The 20,685-nt window shown below is 45.1% G+C and overlaps 1 long non-coding RNA gene across 1 annotated transcript in view; it reads right to left on the reverse strand.

Annotated features, from left to right (window-relative positions):
- The window catches only part of LOC142766914 (uncharacterized), a 97,625-nt gene extending 78,430 nt beyond the window's left edge, over positions 1–19,195 (reverse strand). Inside the window, exon 1 of the long non-coding RNA XR_012884657.1 lies at positions 19,080–19,195. This is a non-coding gene — a long non-coding RNA (uncharacterized LOC142766914). The remainder of the gene's footprint in view (positions 1–19,079) is intronic.
- Positions 19,196–20,685: the final 1,490 nt, after the last annotated feature.

Below are 20,685 nucleotides of genomic sequence, written 5' to 3' on the forward strand. Positions count from 1 at the left end.
CTGTAGGTTGAATCTGCCAATTTCTCTTTCTTTCTTTCTTTCTTTCTTTCTTTCTTTCTTTTTGCTTTCTTTTTTCATTAGCTTTTTTTCAAAAATTGGTTCCTTCCTTCTTTCCGCTCTTTCATTCTTGCTTTCGTCATTTCTGCCTTTACCTATTTATTTATTTATTTATTTACTTATTCGATTTTTTTCCTTTGTTAATTTGAAATTTCTCTTAATTTTCATCTTTTTTTCTTTCTTTCTTCCTGTTTTTTTCTTCGTATGACACTGCGCAATGCTGCATATTTTTTTTCTCCCTCTGGTTCGGGAATCGCACTTTCAACAGTGTGACTAGCAGCGAAACATACAATCGCTACATTCAGTAACCATGGTTATTTGTTCATATTCAGGCTACAATTAATGTAACGTAAAAAAATTAGGTGATCCTAATAAAAGATCACATTGTCATTACGAAAGAAGTTTACTGACAAAGAGCCCTCGAGCGGTGGAGCAGCACTCACTAGAAAGTGGCGTGAACAAACTCGCGCACAAAAGGCGCACCCTCGAAGGCCACATTTGCCTACAATCACCATTTATATCATCCTTCGAATTGCCACTAAATTCTGCGAACTGTCGAAGATGGAGGCTCATCATACATCTTACTGCACTCTTTTCAGCTCGGGACGGCTTTAAGCTCTCCCTTAGTAGAGTACCCTGTGCTCTAAATCGTTACCCCCATTTTCTACCCCCCCCCCCCCATCTGTGAATTAAACGGGATGTCATGAAGGGCCTCTGTTAGGCCCAGGGGACGGCTTTATGCTCTCCCATAGTAGAGTACCAAGTACTCTAATTCGGTAACAACTTTTAGGGGCGAAGCTCCTTAAAGCGGCACCCGTTCGTCCCTCGTAGACGTAGTCGTGGTCGTAGTGTGTAACCAGTGTAACACTTAGACCTGCAAGGTGGTGCCGGTGGGACATTTCTCCTGTGCGTTGTTGAACAATAATAAGTTTGCGGCGTGCGCGTTAACTAAAAGCCGAAAGCTCCTGTCCCTTATTACCCATTAGCAGCAATTGGCATGCACATTGAGCACTATCTGACAGGAATAGGTTTCTACGTTATACTCTATGTGCGTAACCTCCATACTTTTAGAAAGTTTTAGCGAGCGTTGAGCCGCAGTGCCATGAATATCATGAACAAGTATATACCATGAACTCGAGGTGGTTAAAGGTGGGAAGTAGATACGAACTGCAAGCCATAGGAAAGTAAAAGCCGAATTATCCTGTCTCTCATTTCCCATTACCAGCCATTGGCATGTACACTGAGCACTATCTGAGGGGCATAGGTTTCTACGTTATACTCTATGTGCGTAACCTCCTTGGTTTTAGAAAGGTTTAGCGAGCGTTGAGCCGCAGTGCCATGAATACCATGAACTTGTATATAACATGAACTCGAGGTGGTTAAAGGTGGGAAGTAGATACGAACTGCAAGCCATAGGCAAATAAAAGCCGAATTCTCCTGTCTCTCATTTCCCATTATCAGCCATTGGCATGTACACTGAGCACTATCTGACAGGAAAAGGTTTCTACGTTATACTCTATGTGCGTAACCTCCATAGTTTTAGAAAGGTTTAGCGAGCGTTGAGCCGCAGTGCCACGATTACCGTGAACTAGTATATACTTTGAACTCGAGGTGGTTAAAGGTGGGAAGTAGATTCAAACTGCAAGCCATGGGAAAGTAAAAGCCGAATTCTCCTGTCTTTCATTTCTCATTAGCAGCCATTGGCATGTACACTGAGCACTATCTGACAGGAATAGGTTTCTACGTTATACTCTGTGTGCGTAACCTCCATAGTTTTAGAAAGGTTTAGCGAGCGTTGAGCAGCAGTGCCATGATTACCATGAACTAGTATATACCATGAACTCGAGGTGGTTAAAGGTGGGAAGTAGATACGAACTGCAAGCCATAGGCAAATAAAAGCCGAATTCTCCTGTCTCTCATTTCCCATTAGCAGCCATTGGCATGTAATCTGAGCACTATCTGACAGGAAAAGGTTTCTACGTTATACTCTATGTGCGTAACCTCCTTGGTTTTAGAAAGGTTTAGCGAGCGTTGAGCCGCAGTGCCATGAATACCATGAACTAGTATATACCATGAACTCGAGGTGGTTAAAGGTGGGAAGTAGATACGAACTGCAAGCCATAGGCAAATAAAAGCCGAATTCTCCTGTCTCTCATTTCCCATTATCAGCCATTGGCATGTACACTGAGCACTATCTGACAGGAAAAGGTTTCTACGTTATACTCTATGTGCGTAACCTCCATAGTTTTAGAAAGGTTTAGCGAGCGTTGAGCCGCAGTGCCATGATTACCGTGAACTAGTATATACCATGAACTCGAGGTGGTTAAAGGTGGGAAGTAGATTCGAACTGCAAGCCATAGGGAAAAAAAGCCGAATTCTCCTGTCTCTCATTTCCCATTAGCAGCCATTGGCATGTACACTGAGCACTATCTGAGAGGAATAGGTTTCTACGTTATACTTTATGTGCGTAACCTCCTTGGTTTTAGAAAGGTTTAGCGAGCGTTGAGCCGCAGTGCCATGAATACCATGAACTAGTATATACCATGAACTCGAGGTGGTTAAAGGTGGGAAGTAGATACGAACTGCAAGCCATAGGCAAATAAAAGCCGAATTCTCCTGTCTCTCATTTCCCATTAGCAGCCATTGGCATGTACACTGAGCACTACCTGACAGGAAAAGGTTTCTACGTTATACTCTATGTGCGTAACCTCCATAGTTTTAGAAAGGTTTAGCGAGCGTTGAGCCGCAGTGCCATGATTACCATGAACTAGTATATACCATGAACTCGAGGTGGTTAAAGGTGGGAAGTAGATTCGAACTGCAAGCCATAGGAAAGTAAAAGCCGAATTCTCCTGTCTCTCATTTCCCATTAGCAGCCATTGGCATGTACACTGAGCACTATCTGAGAGGAATAGGTTTCTACGTTATACTCTATGTGCGTAACCTCCTTGGTTTTAGAAAGGTTTAGCGAGCGTTGAGCCGCAGTGCCATGAATACCATGAACTAGTATATACCATGAACTCGAGGTGGTTAAAGGTGGGAAGTAGATACGAACTGAAAGCCATAGGCAAATAAAAGCCGAATTCTCCTGTCTCTCATTTCCCATTAGCAGCCATTGGCATGTACACTGAGCACTATCTGACAGGAAAAGGTTTCTACGTTATACTCTATGTGCGTAACCTCCATAGTTTTAGAAAGGTTTAGCGAGCGTTGAGCCGCAGTGCCATGATTACCATGAACTAGTATATACCATGAACTCGAGGTGGCTAAAAGTGGGAAGTAGATTCGAACTGCAAGCCATAGAAAAGTAAAAGCCGAATTCTCCTGTCTCTCATTTCCCATTAGCAGCCATTGGCATGTACACTGAGCACTATCTGACAGGAAAAGGTTTCTACGTTATACTCTATGTGCGTAACCTCCATACTTTTAGAAAGTTTTAGCGAGCGCTGAGCCGCAGTGCCATGAATATCATGAACTAGTATATACCATGAACTCGAGGTGGTTAAAGGTGGAAAGTAGACCCGAAGCGCAAGCCGTAAGAAAGTGTGCGTGTGCCACCTCTCGTTTAGTCCTTGGAATGTCCGCTGGATGATGGTGCTTCTATATGGGTAATATATATTGGAAAGATGCGAGATGGTGGTACTTGGAGTGTTAAATAGATGGACGAACGGACACACAGACAGATGCATGGATAAACGCAGGGACGGACGCATGAACAGACGCACGCACGGACGGGTGGATGGACGCATGGACGGTCACACAGACGGACGGATGGACGGACGGAAGCAAGAACGAATGGACGGACGAATGCTTCACCCCACTCTCCATCATTCACTCCGTGGATATGCTGCCATTTTTTTCCAGTTCTAAACACGCAGTGTTAACCTTGAGTATAAACCTTTCGCAGCAGTTATAACTCGGCGTTTGAGAAGCTTGATATCTTCCTTCATAGGTCATCATCACGCATGCTCTAATCCTGGAAGAGAAATTCACAGTCTCCGCTTTGTTACGCGTGATATAATTGCGTACACGTCAGGAAGATCAGCTCAGGGACTCTTGGTTTCACATGAGCAAGAAAAAGCATTTTATCGCCTCGAACATAGCTTTATTTTTAGCGAAATGGCAACATTTGGCTTCTCCCATCACTTCATTGAGCTTCTCAGAAGCGCTTACTGAAATATACGCAGCAGGTTGCTTGATGGTTTTGAGGGTGCGCCACTTCCTGTCACCCGTGGTGTTAGCCAGGGGTGTCCCTTATCCCCTGCACTTTTTGTACTCATCCTCGAGCCATTCCTTCGCTCGCTAATCTCTGATCCATACATTTGAGGCCTTCCTCTTCCAGGTAGTGGTACCGTGACGGTGACAGCATTTGCTGATGACATCACGTTGTATATAAAAAATTAGGACTGTTCATCCCGTAGCCTACAACTTTTTGCTGCGTATGGCACGATTTCAGGTGCTGCGTGGAATTTTTCAAAATGCCGATAATTATTCATTGGTTCCCCAGACGCCTGCCTAAGTACCTTCTTCGGTCTTCAAAAAGGTGACTCAATTCGCATTCTGGGGCTTGAATATACTTGCTACGGCAAATCAGCCTCCTTGTGAGTTTCAGTAGTCGAAGATGTAAAATGACACTTCCGGGAAGCATAATAGTATGATTTCCTTCTTCTGACTACCTTCTTTCGATGCTCGAAAGAAAGTATTTATACCCCGTGACAACTTTCTGTGGCAGCACAGCCAAGGCTACGGAGCTGAAGCACGCTTGTCTTACTGCGCCACAGCATGTAGTCCCTCAACGAAAACGTTTGTATACTGTTCTGGGTAACTAAGATTTTACCATTCGTCACTTACATTTTTCGCGGATTTATTTTTTACTTAGTGAATAAAAACGTTGCGCAGTAGAAAACATTTCGTTTCACGCTCTCTCAAGTTTTTGGGGGGTTTTTTGGCTTCCGTCGCCTTTTTACCTCACCGCATTCCTCACTGTCAAAGATGGCGTCCGCCGGTTACAGCTCGTCAACGTCGCTTACGGAGGAAACACCGCCGCGTGCCGCGAGTCCACCAGCTGCGCAGCCGTACCAGGCGTTGTCAAATCAAAATCTGTCCGTACAGGCCAAGAAGGTGGCGTACAACGTTTACGCGCAAGTAAGGAAAAGCAGCGAAACGCGAGCAAACGCCGCAAAACCTCCAGCGAAACGCGAGCCGAAACGCGAGCAATTTTTAATAATTGTGACACGAGCCGAGTTTCGCTGCATTCGCCGCGCTTCGCTGCAGATGACATGCTTCATTTTTGTTGTTTATTCTTCCGGACCCATATACTACCTTGACGAAACCTGGGTCAACGCTGGACACACAAAGGATAAAGTATGCGCTGGTGAAATCGAAACCGAAACACCCGTCGAAGTGGTCGGACTACTTGGCGCAGTAGCACATGTGCATAGGCTCCGCCCACGTAGCCTTGGCCGTGCTGCCACAGAAAGTTGTCGCCGGGTATAGCACAGGCTGTGTGAAGCGGCCGTGCATGATACATATCTCATGTCGTACCGCCCCCTTTATGAATTACTAGGTCGTTGCAATGACTCATTAGCTCATTTTTTTGGTCAGGTGGAACAGAGTTGGTTTGGCGAGCAGCACTTGGGCAACCGAGAAACTGTGGTGGATTCGCATTCCCACCTGTCTCTGTTCGCTGCCGGCTGCTTGCCCTACGATTCTTACTTCGATTGTTGCACGGTGATCAGTGTCCCGCGTGTGATCTTGCCTGCCATTTCTTAGGCACCAAAATAGGCTATTTAATACGAGATGCACAGCTTAATTCTGCACCACAAACACTTGTCGTGCCTGCATTTTACTTAACGGCAGTAGCATTTTATCGACACGCGCAGCAGGTTTGTCCCAATGTAGGCATTTAAGAAAGCCGCATTGTAGATACAACGGCGACTATTCTGCTTCCTCTGGTTCTTCCAGCCCGTCTAACACGAACGATACATGTCTCGCGGAGCGCAACAATGGCATCGTTTTTGCTTGGTCACATCCGTGGCTTCATGTGGCGTCTTGGAAGAATAGTACCCCTTCCACGCGACAGCCTGGAGAAGTGGGGCATGGTCCGTCTTCCACTTGTCCTAACTGCCCGTTACAGGAGTCTAACCAGCATATGTGCAGCAGCAATGTGTCATTGCAAAGGTGTTTTGAAAGTCCATTAACACTAGTTTTCATGGCCTAGGTGTTAATCGCTTTGTCACATCCGGTCGCTGCTCGCGTAGCCACTTTGCACGCCTTCTAATAACTGCGTGAGCTTTTTGTTTGTAGCGTGATGGGTGCGAGGCTGTTGCGGCAGGTCATAGTCGTCGTGCTCTCTTTCCAATTCTGGAACGCTTATAGTCGGAACGTCTTTCGTTTCTGTCGGAGGAATTGTTCTTCCTTGGGGAGGAAGAATTTCTACGACAATGGCCGTGCCGCTTTCTGTCTGTAGTTGACAGACGTGTTCGAGTAGTCTTCCACCAGGCCTGGTTCCAATAGCTAGGTCACCTGTCAGTGTCTGATTAGTGCATGTAATCTGTATATGTGTACTATTTCTATGTGTTCGTGTGTGCCTCGTATGGGTGTGAGTTCTTGTACATATGCACTTCATTCTAACGCTGTAAATTATGTAAATTTTACGAATCTTGATACCTGCTGTATATACTTGCTGACATCTTCACGAAGTCTTGTAAATTCTGTACATATATCATCATGTACATTGTCCATATTATGATTAGTGTATATATGTACTGTATGTAGTCATTAGAAACATGGGTTAGGCACACCCTACGGACTGGGACACTTTTGCCTAAATGTGTCATGTATGCAGTGCTCTGTCATTTGTTTGTTATTGTGCTTGTTGTATAGACGTTCGTTTCATAGGTTTGCTGCGTCCTACAATAGATTAAACTTTTTCTAAACACATTGTACTCTTGCTTCATGAGTACAACGGGAGAGCTTGCTGCTCTCTCATAGTAAGGTCATAGGTAGGGTGCCGATAACACCACAAATTATCAACAAATTGTTCTAAACACACTATGATTTGCCCATTCATCAACGGCTCTAGGAACAGCCCACTGATCTCCCATAGTTGTGTACAAAGTACTTGAAATTGTTACGCTTTTTCCTGAACATTTTAAAGGCACCAATTCCACGGGTCGTCGCAAAGCGGTAAATACAAACTGACTCAACCCTCAGCACTGACAATCCACGTGTTTTAGGAAAATATACAATAGGTGAAGGAAAGAGTAGTTGTAGGGAAGGTAGCGAAGGCGAGAAAGAAGCCGCTGTCTCACTTTCTAAGTCAGTGAAAAACCTAACTGCAGCCCTCACGTAGTATATACTGCAGAAAAGACACAACCGACTTCAGGCTTTTTGCGCAGGCTGAGCAATAGGAAATATGGCTTACGTAGACACACCTTAAATAACGTTATACAGAAATATGTACATGCGTACAAAACAAAACATTTTGTGCGGTTAGAGCGAGAAACACTACTTTTGTGTTCCCACTATACGCGAGATCTGCCAACTTTTTATCCAAAACCTAAACACAAGTCAATATAACACACGTTTTAAAATATTCTTGAGAAATATTGTGATATATTTGGTACTGTTAATTAATGTCGGACAATCGTTCAATTTTGATCAGGTGAGGTAAACTCGACAGCCTGGTCTACTCAAAATTTCAGTCTTCTGATATAATATTAGCCCACTCTTTTTCTTTCTTTTATTGATTCATTTTTATTATATGTTTTTATTTTTGAAAGATAATTTCCTATTTTTTTCTATTTGTTCGTTTTAGTAATAGGTCGACAAATAATAAATCATGTTCACATGTAGGGTACTACAAGCTTTTTTGGCAAATCTCCCAGAGTGGGTATTTGCCAGTGCTCACAGGCAACAAACAAACTAACGTGCCCTCTAAAACAATTCTTATGAGTGATTGATTGAGTGATATGTGGGATTTAACGTCCCAAGACCGCCATATGATTATGAGAGACGCCGTAGTGGAGGGCGCGAGAAATTTCGACCACCTGGGGTTCTTTAACCTGCACCCAGATCTGAACACACGGGCCTACAACATTTCCGCCTCCATCGAACAATTCTTCTGCACATTCAAGAAAATATTGCTTCAAACTTATCAATTTTACTTTTTTATTGCGGCACTTCAGGAATTTCTCGGTTTAATGAAGAATGTTAGTGAAGAAGAAAGCATAAAAAATACAGCTGAAACTGAGTCAGTTTTCACACTGCACGCGATTAGCATCAGTGGCTTAATACATTGTGGCTCTTTCAACACGGTCCTCGGTGTATGTCTTGGTGTCTGCCGTCCCATTCAGCACATTGTTTAGTTTAATACGCCATTTATCGCTACTGATTCACCTTTCCAGTTAATCATCAAACGATCGCAATATGTCAGTTGGTTTAATCACGAGACCTTTATGTTCCTTCGCCTGATTCACCCAAAGTAAGACAGAGTGATCACTTCCTCTCTGCTTAAGAAGCCATCAACCGCAGGGCTACGACGAACAGTGATGCCATCGCGAATGATTTTAAGCAACCTAAATGTCTCGCTCGTTCTCTATCTCCTTTAGCCACGTTCCTTCCTAACGCTCGAGCGTATGATGCGTGGGCAATCCTAATGATTGCTGTTGAAATTTAGACAGAACACGATGACGACTGCTATAATCCGCCAAGAGTGTCAATACAAAGGATGTCCCCAAAAAAAAAAACAAAGACTCGTGGTGTGACGCCAATACATGCGTACAGAGTCATTCGCTGCTTCTTTCTTCGTCAGGTCTTTATATAAACTTCAACACAATTTCCCCCGTGCTTTATCCTTCAAAGGAAAAAAAATACACCTTTACTAGACGTTCCGCAGGGTAGGTCGTGTAATGCATGCCATACTTACATAGCTTCAATCCAATTATTACGAGCGTCCGATATCCAAGTCAATCCACGCGATAATTCCTTCAACTTATCCGCTCAAATGCGCAACACAGACGCCTTTATTTCTGTCATTTACCCTTGATATTCCCTTAACACATCCTTAACAGCAGCCAGTCCGACTTTCCAACATACTGAGTTTCTCGGTCCTTTTTCGGGAGGGGCGAGGGGGGGGGGGGGCGCTTTCATTTGAAGAAGCTGGCCCGTAAAACCCTAAATATGCTTACTTCAAGCGCAGTTCTTTCCCGGGTAAGAGAGACTAAACATCGAACGAAGAAGAAATAGTAGGCGGGCCAAGACACTCCCAATAATCCGATAAGCCGATGATCAAAGGCAAACCTGCTGGTTCACTAAGCACAAAAAAAAAGTTGTGAGTCCATCCCTGCAATCGAGTTAGGTTTGGTGAGCAGCTGGTGCCACGTTCACTTTTCTACCGAAGAAAGCTTCAACCCAAAAAAGTGAGAAAGCGGTATGCGTACGCGTCTTCAAAGACGAGAAGACGGGTCTAAACATGACATGCACGCAAGCAAAAAAAAAAGTTGGGCAGATCCCACGTACCTTGTTAATCGATGTTATACGAAGCAGGTGGAGGGAAGGTAACCGTGGTGAAATTTATATAGATGATAGTAATTCTTGGGGGCCTTCGACGCAAAACTTTTGGTCTGTCTATCTGTCAGTCTGTCTGTCGGTCGGTCCACTCTTAACGGCATCAGGTATTTGAAATGGCTGGCCCCATCCGCAGCGCCCACCAATGTTGCTCAAGGTTGGGCGTTCATGCTTGTCTAATTGTCAGTTTAAAAGCAATCATTGCGCATGTCTGGGGAACCATAACAACACGCATATATTCTGCTTGTGCGTATTTTACTAGAAAAGAGATATATAAGTAATTTTAAGGAGCGTAGCGCTTATCACGCTGCGCTCACCATGCAGCGCTTGCACAGAAAGGCGAGCGTTTCCAACGCTTTGCAAAACGAGACGGTGGTGGCACATACCTGTCACCTGCGTTCTACACCCTATCACCTCTGAGGAGGGCGCGCACACCCGTCTCAGAGCCCCGCACTTTGTTTCTGAAAAAAAAAATTGCCAGATGGCGCTCATGTCTCACGTGTGACGTTACTTGATGCACTCGTTCGCCTCCGCTGCATGCTCGAGGCACTCTAACGCAGCGCCTCCAGAATACCATTCACCGATTTTCTCGCGCAGAACATGAAATAAATGTCTTGTTCACTCTCTCCACACACATGACTATCTACTTTTATTGTAACTTTCACATCCATGTAACAAAAAACTTCGCAAACACTTGTTTGGTCCCATAGCCTAACTGGCTAGTAGAAGGACCAATTGTGTGACATACCTACATACTTGCGCAAGCGGTTACACAGCGACAAAGGACATCAACCTGGATACAATGTTTAAAACAGAAAAAAGCAAAAAACATATGATTGAACTATACAAAGAAACATAGCGCAGAACATAGCTACTTATAGCACAGAATATTATTAGCACTAGAATATTACCAATAATAATAATAATAATAAAAATACTAAATGACTATGCAGACGTATTATTTAGAAAGTTCGGATGAAGTGCATGCTTCATGGCCAATGGAAAATTTCTAGCCTCTTTCACATCAGTCGGTATCGCATTCCATATGAGAGCGCCGTGAAATTCTATGAGCCTTCGACCGTAGGCATTTCTGGCTACTGGTAAATTAAAACAGTGATTCGCTGCAGCTCTTGTACAGCGTGCGGGTAACGTAAAGGTGCTTAATGGGAATGGGTCATCACGTTTTATTATCCCATGCACTATATCAGCAACACTAAACACGTCAACAGAGTCCAGTGGAAGTACACGCATCATTTGAAACAGTGGTTTTGCAGTATCCGTCCTGTTTGAGTGTGTAATGATCCGGACTGCCCTCTTTTGCAGGCGGCTAATACATTTCAAATTAGTTTTATATGTACTGCCCCACGATGCTATACAGTAGCTCAAGTGACTGTGCACGAATGCAAAATATAGGATGCGCAAAATTGATGCGCCAAAACATTCACGGGCTTTTAGTAGCGTGTGACACCCCTATGCTAGCTTGGAGCATGTCTTTTCTATATGCGATTTCCAGTTCATGTCCGAGTCAAACATGACCCGTAAGTACTTAAACAAGGCTACTGGCAGTAGCAGTGCCGTATCTAAAACCAAGTTGAAACCTGCAAAGTCGAGTTCTTTTTTCCTAGAGTGAAAGACCATGTATTTAGTTTTCTCTGTGTTGATATTAAGGTGGTTTCGTTTAAACCATACTTGTACTCTCTGTAACTCTTCGTTGATATAATCTTCGATGTCTCTTAAGCTGTCACCAACAAAGATTAGTGCCGTATCGTCTGCGTACATTAAAGCTTCTGAATATAGTAGGATGGAGGGAAAATCGTTAACGTACAGGGAAAAAAGAGTGGGTCCAATAACTGAGCCTTGTGGTACCCCGGAGAATATTGATTGAGTAGAGGACTCGACGCCATTCATCACTACACGTTGCTGGTGGTCGGATAGGTATGATTTGAGAAGCTGGTGAATTTTGCCTCGAAAACTGTAGTCATGAAGCTTACTTAACATGATGTTGTGGTTGACGGAATCGAAAGCTTTTCTTATGTCTAAGAAAAACTTTTGGCGACATTTGAAGATTATATGCTTATACGGGGCCAATTTTTTTATTGAGTGACAAGTTATGATATGATGCCAAATAATTTACCAATGTTGCACTCACAAACACAGGCTCAATAGTTTCAGAAATTTATATAACCAGTTGTTTGCATTCACGCAACAATGTCATCCGAAACATGATTATTAGCAACACCAGCAGCGATAAGTTGATGTGAAGCGCTAGTGCTCGCAATGCATGGTAGCCCTGGACACTGATACATAAATCAACTTGGCGGATGGCACCAAACTACAATTGACATTAACCCGACATTACGACTGTATCATAGGAGTACATATGTTTCTTTATAAAACTGCATAGCCAACCTGAAACAACAATTGATGTTTCACGAACATTATATAGGGTATGTTTGAAACATAGATACCTGGCGCTGCTTTGTGGTAAAACACCTTATTGCCACGCAGAATGCTGGGACTTGAATCCTGGTGGGAACCTAACATTTATTTTTCTGCAGTCGTTAAGTCAACGCTGCCACTATGAGCTTTTTTTTAACATTTACGAGTTAAAATTACCCATTCGTGTACTCGCCGTTTCTGGGCAAAGTATCAGCCACCTGTGGCAGATAACCGCATACTATTAGCACATACCCGTTCTCGCATATGTGTCACTGTTTGGCGGAAAATGTTTGACGACATGCGCGACGGAATCGTACGTCTTGGCCAGCGCGTCTTTTTCGCCAAAACATCTTACCCTGCGATTCTAATTTTGGTTCACGCCAAGGTAAGGAGGTGATCATGAGAACACCCAAACGTAAGCGGCTTGATGAATGGATGGATAGATGGACTCACATATAGATACCAAAAGTGCTTGCAATACGCAAAGATATGCTTCGCGTGTAAAAACTGTGCTGAAAACAAAACGCATTCAGCTCTTCGATTTGCGTCAGGTCCCACAGATTGTTAGAAGTTGCTCTGCACTGCGAGTTTGGGTAGTCAGAGACGAAGACTACGAAACAAAGAGTACGCTGAAGTATGACTATCTAAGCCACTTCAGGCCATAGCGACGCGCTTTCCTTGAAACGCCCATTCGTCTAATTTCAAGCTCACTTAGTATGATAATGCGATAGAAAAAAGGGCACGAAAGGTGAGGGGGAGAGAACGTGACGAGCAACACACACCTGTGCGCGGGACGGAAGAGGTGGTGAGATTGCTGAGCAAGCGGCTATTCCGATGCCCACCCTATCGGGTGCGCTAATGAACGGCGCTTATAACAAGCATGCCAATCCGCCACTGGCTCCACGCACAAAACACCACCCGCATTGCTCGCCAAGCGCCGACCCGGGCGTCACATTAGTTACCTGATACGTACTGCAGAGAGCATGCTAATAGAGCCACGATTGAATGGCTGGTATATGGTATACATACGTACGCACGGTTATTTCAGTGAGCAACATCGATCTCCGGTGCACCGCCGCGGTGGTCTAGTTGCTAAGATACTCGGCTGCTGACCCGCAGGTCGTATTTTCAATGAAGGTTCAAATTATGTAGGCCCGCGTGCTTAGATTTAGGTGAACGTAAAGAACCTCGGGGGGGGGGGGGGCGAAAGTACTGGAGCACTCCACTACGAAGTCATTCAGTTATATGATGGGTTTCGGACGTTGAACCCCACAAATTAATCAACATCGCACTTCGAGCACTTGCAATTAGCCGGAAACTGAAGAGAAGAACCAAAAAATACTTTTCCTGCTTTCCAGCGTAATTTAGTAGCTTGTATTATGTTCTTCATTTGCTTTCTTCCTTCTTTTTTCACTTCAGGAGAGTGAGCGGCCGCGACGCACTGGGTGGGACGCCATGTTCCATCTACCAGGCGAACAACTGGCCGAGGTTTAGAACACGGATATGTGGTGTGCGCATTGCAGCACGAACTGATAATGTCACAGGCCTCAGGTGACACTCACATTTCTTTTCCAGGCATATCGCCCTAACTTCCGGTTTTTATGCGATAGCGTCAAAGAGCTCCTTTCGCAGATATTATGGCGCTGGCGTTGGCGTCGCTGGTTGTGAGCGAAAATTCTTCATTTTATGCGTGACTGAAAAATCAGAAACGATGCAAACGAAATGAAAAAAGTCTTGAGTAGGAGTCGGCACCAAACCAGGGTCGTTTGGGTTCGAGTGGCGATCGAAGCCGGGTCCTTCGCGAGGCAAGTGGATGGTATTCTTCTCCTCTAATATCCAACTATAAGTACTTCAAGCTCTGAAAATACCACAGATGCTTCTTCAGCTGATTCAACAGTGACCTTGGGCGTAGCTACGTTATGTATAGCGCAGCTTATGAGGCAACGTTCCCGAAAGCAAAGCGTTTCCGTAATGGGCATAACAACATGAAAGCTTGCCGATGCGGAGCTTCTTTGCCACAGTCTGACTGTTCGTTCCACTCGCCATAACTTACGCAATACAGTTTTCCCCGCAAAGCTTCTTCGGAGAGTGGCGCATGTTTGTACAGCGACGCTCACTTTGACCTGCAACGCCGGAGTGCTTCAATTCACTTGTTCAAACGTTGCTCGTGGCTTCAACTTGCGGCCATTTTCTTTTTTTTTCTCTCTCTATCATTTGGGACCACGCGGTACTACGAGACCAGCGAATGGTTGTGGAAATAACTGTAAGTTGAATCCACGCAAAAAAGTTTCAATCGTTAGGCCATGCACTTTTGTGTTTCATGTCGCACTGCATGCAAGCGTGCAAAGACAATTCCGGCACGAATTAGTTTGTGCCAGGGATTCCGAGTGCGTCTACGTGCTTGTTGAGCTGCTGTAAAACAGGGGTGTCCAGTCCCGCGGACATCGTTCGGCACCCGACTCGCAGATAACTCTCTTGATGCCATACTACTTTGTAGACTGTTGAGGTGCATTTTTGCCGCCGCCGTCTTGTTCTGTATAAAGTTCAAGTAAATAACATTGCACGATGCGTCGTGTATTCTGCGCACGAGCTAGAGTATGCAAGTGCTGATGACGAAGACGGCAGATACAGGGGCGGTACGAGACAGGCAGTGACGTCACCCGAAAAGTGCATGTGATGACATCACTGATCCCGCCTGTGAGACCTATCGCGAATGGCTCCATCCCGAGTGATCAGGAGGCACCCTGCACTACCCTTGTTTCGTAAGGGATCATGAAGGAATGTCAGCTGTGCCAAGTGGGTACAGTGTCGCTCGAGCAGCAATTGAGAACTTTCATTGTAAGGCCAAGGTCACGAGTGGTAGTGCACCTTCTCTCGCGAGAGACATCCGGAGACGGCTCATGAGATTACTACAGTCTCGCCGCTTATTGCACTGCATGAAAGAAGAACGAAAGGCACGGCACTTCTTTTCCTAGACCGGCCGTATTCTTTTAAGGTAATCTTGTGCCGATTTACGTGAGACTGGACCCAAAAGAAATAGCTGGTAGCTTTTCATACCATTGCGAATTCTTGCTATCACTTTCAATGATTCGGCCGAACAACAAAACTGAATTTTGTTAGGTCTTTAGGAACTCTAAAGGAATTCAACAGACGTGACTAGTTGGAAATAATTTTTTTCTTGCGGCGCCTCATGGTTCTATTTCGTATAAAAATGTATTACAAAAACAACTTTTGATAATTATTTGCGAGTTGTGCTGGAGATCAGTATGCGTGTAGCAATATGTTTAGAAACCTTCAGAAATGACCATGTTAGATATAGCAAGCCATCCTATTGAATAGCAATGTTGGCGATCAATATGCAAAATTATATTAGTATCAAAACCCACCTTATGTGGACAATGATTTTTCACCATTCTCAAGCAAAATATTTAGTGGCAAAGCTTTTTTTTTTATCTGCACTGTGAAACATCGCTAAATATTACCTCCAAAACTGCGTCTCTTTTTCCTGCCTACATCTTTGTTCGGTAGCGAAAACATTAACAGAGACTCGTGAAAATTTCTTTTGGGGGACATCTCCCGAAAACAAATCGATTTCGCTAATCTTGTTTCTTTCTCCACGAAGCGAAGAGTCTTAAGGTATGCACGTTGCCGTTACAAGTACCGCCCATGCAAAAACACTCTTGCCACCAACGTCTAGAGAAACTACTGCAGCTGACCCTCTCTCTCCTTTCCTTCTCTCAATAGGCTTAGGCAAACTTCCCGACGAGAAACCAAGTGGGCAGAGAAATTTCCCAGAAATTACGAGCTCCTTTTAACCACGAACCGTATAGCCAAACGGCGGGTGCAGCACGGCCGTGCTGAAGCGATAATCGAAGTTCTTTATCCACACAGATTGCGAAAGCACCACCATTTCGCAACTCAGAATTAGACCGTGGGGCCTGTACAAGCTCGTCGAAGACTGCACTCCCGCCGATGCATCACTCCCTTGGCAACACAGGGAACATCTTACGCACTTTTTAAAGACGATAGTCTTTCTTGGGGTCCTTGGACGGAAAAATTTTGATCTGGCTGGCTGTCTGTACATTTGTCTGTTTGCCCGTTCTTAACTTTACCTGGAACGGCACCAAACGGCTTGCACTCTCCGCAGCGCCCACAAATATTGCTTATGGTTTAGCATTCATAGCTGTGCGATTGTCCATTAAAAAGCAATTATTGCGCATATGTGAGGCGCCATAATAACACGTCGATGTTTTGTATGTCTGCATTTATACTAGAAGAGGCACACACAAGTAATTCTAAGAACTGTAGCGTTTATCGCACTGCGCTGACAGTGCAACGCAATGCTCAAAAAGGTAAGCGTTTCCAACGCTTTGCTACGACGACACGGTGGTGGCACCTGCCCGTTGCTTTGCGTTCTACACCTTGTCCCCTCCAAGACAGGCGCGCATCTTTCTCCGCGGGCGCGCAAGCCTTCGTTTTCGAAGATAACTGCCAGATGGCGCTCGTGTCTAACGTGCCTCAATGCACTCGTTCGCCTCCGCTACACGCTCGAGGCACTTTAACGCAGTGCTTTCAGAATCCCATTGACCGATTTTCTTGCGGAGAACATCAAATAAACGTATTGTTCACTCTCTCTAGACTCTCTCTCTCTCTCTGTGTGTGTGCGTGTGCTTGTGTGTGCGTGTGTGTGTGTGTGCGTGTGCGTGTGTGTGTAAAGAGGGAGACCAGTAAACCTTTCATTGAAGAAACACCCCTGGCACACGGGTAACGCAGGGAGGACGACGGCACGGCAGGGAGAGTAACGTGAAAGGGGGACGTCATAGGCCGGACTTAGCAGGGCTGCGGCCCCTGTTCGCTTTAGTTTCTTCCTTGGTTGTCTTGCAATCTGCTGCCTGGAGAAGAATCAGTTGAGCCAGTTCACAAGGCTTTCTCGCGATTGCACCGTTCGATTTTCTTTTGTTTTCGGTTACAGATTAATTATGTCCGACATTCACTACTTCTGTTTGTGGAGTGGTGAGGCGTACTCGCGATGCCGCAGTACTGCACTGTGTATGGTTGCCACAGTATGGTTGCATGAGATCAGAAGTTCAAGCAAGATTAGAAATGAAGCAACGTGGATTAGGTAGGCTTGCCTTAGGAGCTCACAGGAATACACCAAATCAGGGAGTACAAGTTGATATGGGATGGACCCCATTTGAGGGCAGGAAAGCTAGCCGCAAGATAACATTTGAGAAGCGATTGAGAGAAATGGGAAAGGAGCGTTGGGCTAGAAAGGTATTCAGCTAATTGTACATGAAGAATGTCGATACAAAAAGGAGGAAGCGAACCAGAAAATTCATTGGTAAATACTTGGAAAACAGCAGGGAGCCAAACCAAAAAGAATTAGCGGTTAAGAAGAAGGTGAAGGAAGCTGAGACCAATATGTGGAGAATTGGTATGATTAAGAAGTCCGCACTAAAGACCTATCGAAGTTTTAAGCACGAAATTGCCAAGGAAAGGATCTATGATAATACTCGGGGTAGTTCTCTACTGTTTGAGGCCAGGACGGGAGTTTTGCGAACCAAGACATATCGCGCCAAATACGAAGGGGTAGACACGGTATGCAGTGCGTGTGGAGAGGAAGAATAAACTGCCGAACACTTGATAATGTTCTGTAAAGGGCTGCACCCTATAGTTCAGAATGATGGCGCAGAGTTTTTCAAAGCACTGGGGTTTAGGGACAGGGAGGGCAAAATAGACTTTAAGCGGGTAGAATGAACTAGAAGAAGGTTATCTGATTGGTGGCTAAAGTCAAAGCACGAGTGAAAATTAAACCCTTCACTGCAAAGTACGAATCCTCAGTCTCACCATTTAAGGGAAAAAAAATCTAGTTTTTGGTTCATTAAGTATTACGGCTTGGTGTCGCTAGCCACCGCCCGATCTAAAGGGTACAACCATATTAATTCATCCATCCACAGTGTTCTCGTCGCAATGAGGTCACGTTGTATAAGTCTTCTCGGAATTACAAACTGCTAAATAGGTAACAAGGTGCAAAATAAGTCACTGCTGTTATAAAGAAAGGCTTGAAACCTACGAGACCAATTGTGCTGCGCTTCAAGTGCTTTCGTGACAGTGAGTAGGTAAGGAGCCCGTCCCTGATTCAGTCGTTCGAATTGACGACCAAGCCTGTGTGACTGAACAGTGACCCGGCTTTTTCTATCTTGTCTGAAAATAAAAGTACATCGCAAAAACGACGAAACACGGAAGAAAAGTAGACAGGCACGTTCGTCTACTTGTCTCCTGTGTCTCATCTTTTTTGCGCTCTACCATGACTTCCAGGCAATCCACCAACCCACCCAACAACGCATTTTATTGAGCTGTATTTTTTGTGTTTCCACACCTGAGAAGGCCCTCGTGGTCACCACAGCTTGCCTTCTTGAGAAGAATTGCATGAGCAACTATGGCATAAACATTTCTGCACAGATATCAGAACCCAGGATATGAGGTGCTTCCATGCTAGAAACTTCAATAAGGCTTGCGACGAAACCTAGCAATCGGGTCCTTTACACGACAGTCCCATACTTAAAACGGCGCTATAGCTTTTTAACGCACCATTATTGTAGTACTGGCCAGCATTTCAGGAAGGCGACTACATTGCTAGCAGAGCAACAGTATTAATGCGCAACTGTAAGGCGCTAGGTGGCAGCGTATTTCGGAGTACATGGCACCACTGCAACAAAAAGCGCATCGGATGAGGCTTTTGTTTTTCTCGCGATAGCGCTCTTGCTCGTCATGCGCTTCTTGCCCGCTGTGAAGCGCAACACTGCGTCAAAAACGCTACACTTTGAGCTGTAAAATTCACGAACAGATGTTCTCGCACGATGCAAACACACAGCGCGGACCATGCCGATACGTCGCTGAAAGCGGCATCAAAAGCTGCTCTTCGTTATTGTGTTAATATATTAACAGCTAAACGTATAGTTTCTACGAGTTTACAACAGTGAAATGAAGACTAACATGCACCTGTTACGTACCATCCCGGGTTTCCGAAGCGGGTGAATGTTGCCGGTTGGAATACTTTTTCTCGCGCTGCAGCGTCAACGCTGACCACATCACTGGTCTTGGCTCTTACTGTGGCGACCGGCTTGAGCGTGAACAAATGCATACTGTCGCGTGCGATATGAAGGTTATCGCGTGAGCGTCCACCTACGTAACGTCCCAGGGATCTAGCGGCACGTTTTCGAACAGTGGAAATCAAGATTACGAATTCTTCTCTCTCTCGTTGGCTGTTACGTGCTGCAACGATCACCCCTGCGATGAATTGGGCCAAAGCCATCTAGATAACTTCAGGCTTGCTCGCTGTGTCTGCCTCTGACGTCACTCCGTCGTGACCGGCGTGTTTTGCTGCACAGACGAGCCTATATCACAGTAAAAATTTTTGCACCCAAAAGGGTGTAAAAAGGGTGCTTTTACGAGAAAGCACCCTTTGCAACACCTTTTAACACCCATAAATGGTCGATTGAAAAAAAAGCACCCCTTTGTTTGGGTGCTTGCCTCGATAGCACCCTAAAATAGGCTCTAAGGGTGCTTTTGTGCCTGAGAAGGGTGTAGGTGCCGATTCATCAGATGGAATATGCAGCATAAGAAGAACACATAATTATAATATTTGGGATTTTACGTCTCAAAAACCTCGATATGATTATGAGGGCCGTCGTAGTGGAAAGCTGCAGAGATTTTCACCATTTGGTGTTCTTTAATGAGCGCTCATATCGCACAGTGCAAAGGCTTCTACCTTTTCGCCTCCGCCTTAATTCGACTGCCACGGCCGGCATCGAACCCGCGACCTTCTGATTGGCGGCCGAGCAGCGCAGCTACTGCACGAATATGTGGACCTTGCGTTAAATGACGGCCTAATTGACTTAGAATGTGTGAAGGTGCTCTCCGAATACAGCAGAATGTCAGCAGAAGCTAATCGCGTTTCATCTATAATGGCAATTAACTGCAATCCATGTTACGAAAGCTTTCCTTGGCGTTGGTTATAAGCTGCATGTTTGCTGTGGATTATATACACACAAATAATGTTCGCTCGAGTATGGGTGTGTGTGCGTGTAAGCGCGATTGTGTGTACACCCGTGCATGTGTGCGTGTAAGCGCGATTGTGCGAGTCCGTGCTTGTGTTAAGCGTGCCTGTGCACATGTGTACGCCCATGCATGCGTGCGTTTACGGTCGCGTGTGTGTGTGGCCGCTTGTGTGTATACGTGTATGTGTGTGCGCCTGTGAATAAGTATGCGTGTGCATCAGCCCGTGCGCCCTCAAATTTCGTGTGTGTGTGCGGGGGGGGGGGGGCACTGCTTCTTAGTGTTTAAGGTCCCACACCTGTTCAGACTGGGAGTCTATATGGGAGGTGGCTTAAGAAATGGCGGTGGTCAAGGCACTGTACACTAACTATTCAGTACATGGAAAACAGCTGCACATTTTCGTACCTCATCCTTGCTTACGAACTTGCTGTGGTAACTGATTAGCTCCGTTGAGGCGCTTCTACGCTCGAAAACGTGGGTTATGACCAATTCACACGGAAAGCTGTCACTGCACTTATGCACAACCATCGTTTATATTAACAACGTTTAACAAGAACGTGC

Source organism: Rhipicephalus microplus, chromosome 7 (assembly GCF_043290135.1).
Source record: "Rhipicephalus microplus isolate Deutch F79 chromosome 7, USDA_Rmic, whole genome shotgun sequence".
Taxonomy (NCBI): domain Eukaryota; kingdom Metazoa; phylum Arthropoda; class Arachnida; order Ixodida; family Ixodidae; genus Rhipicephalus; species Rhipicephalus microplus.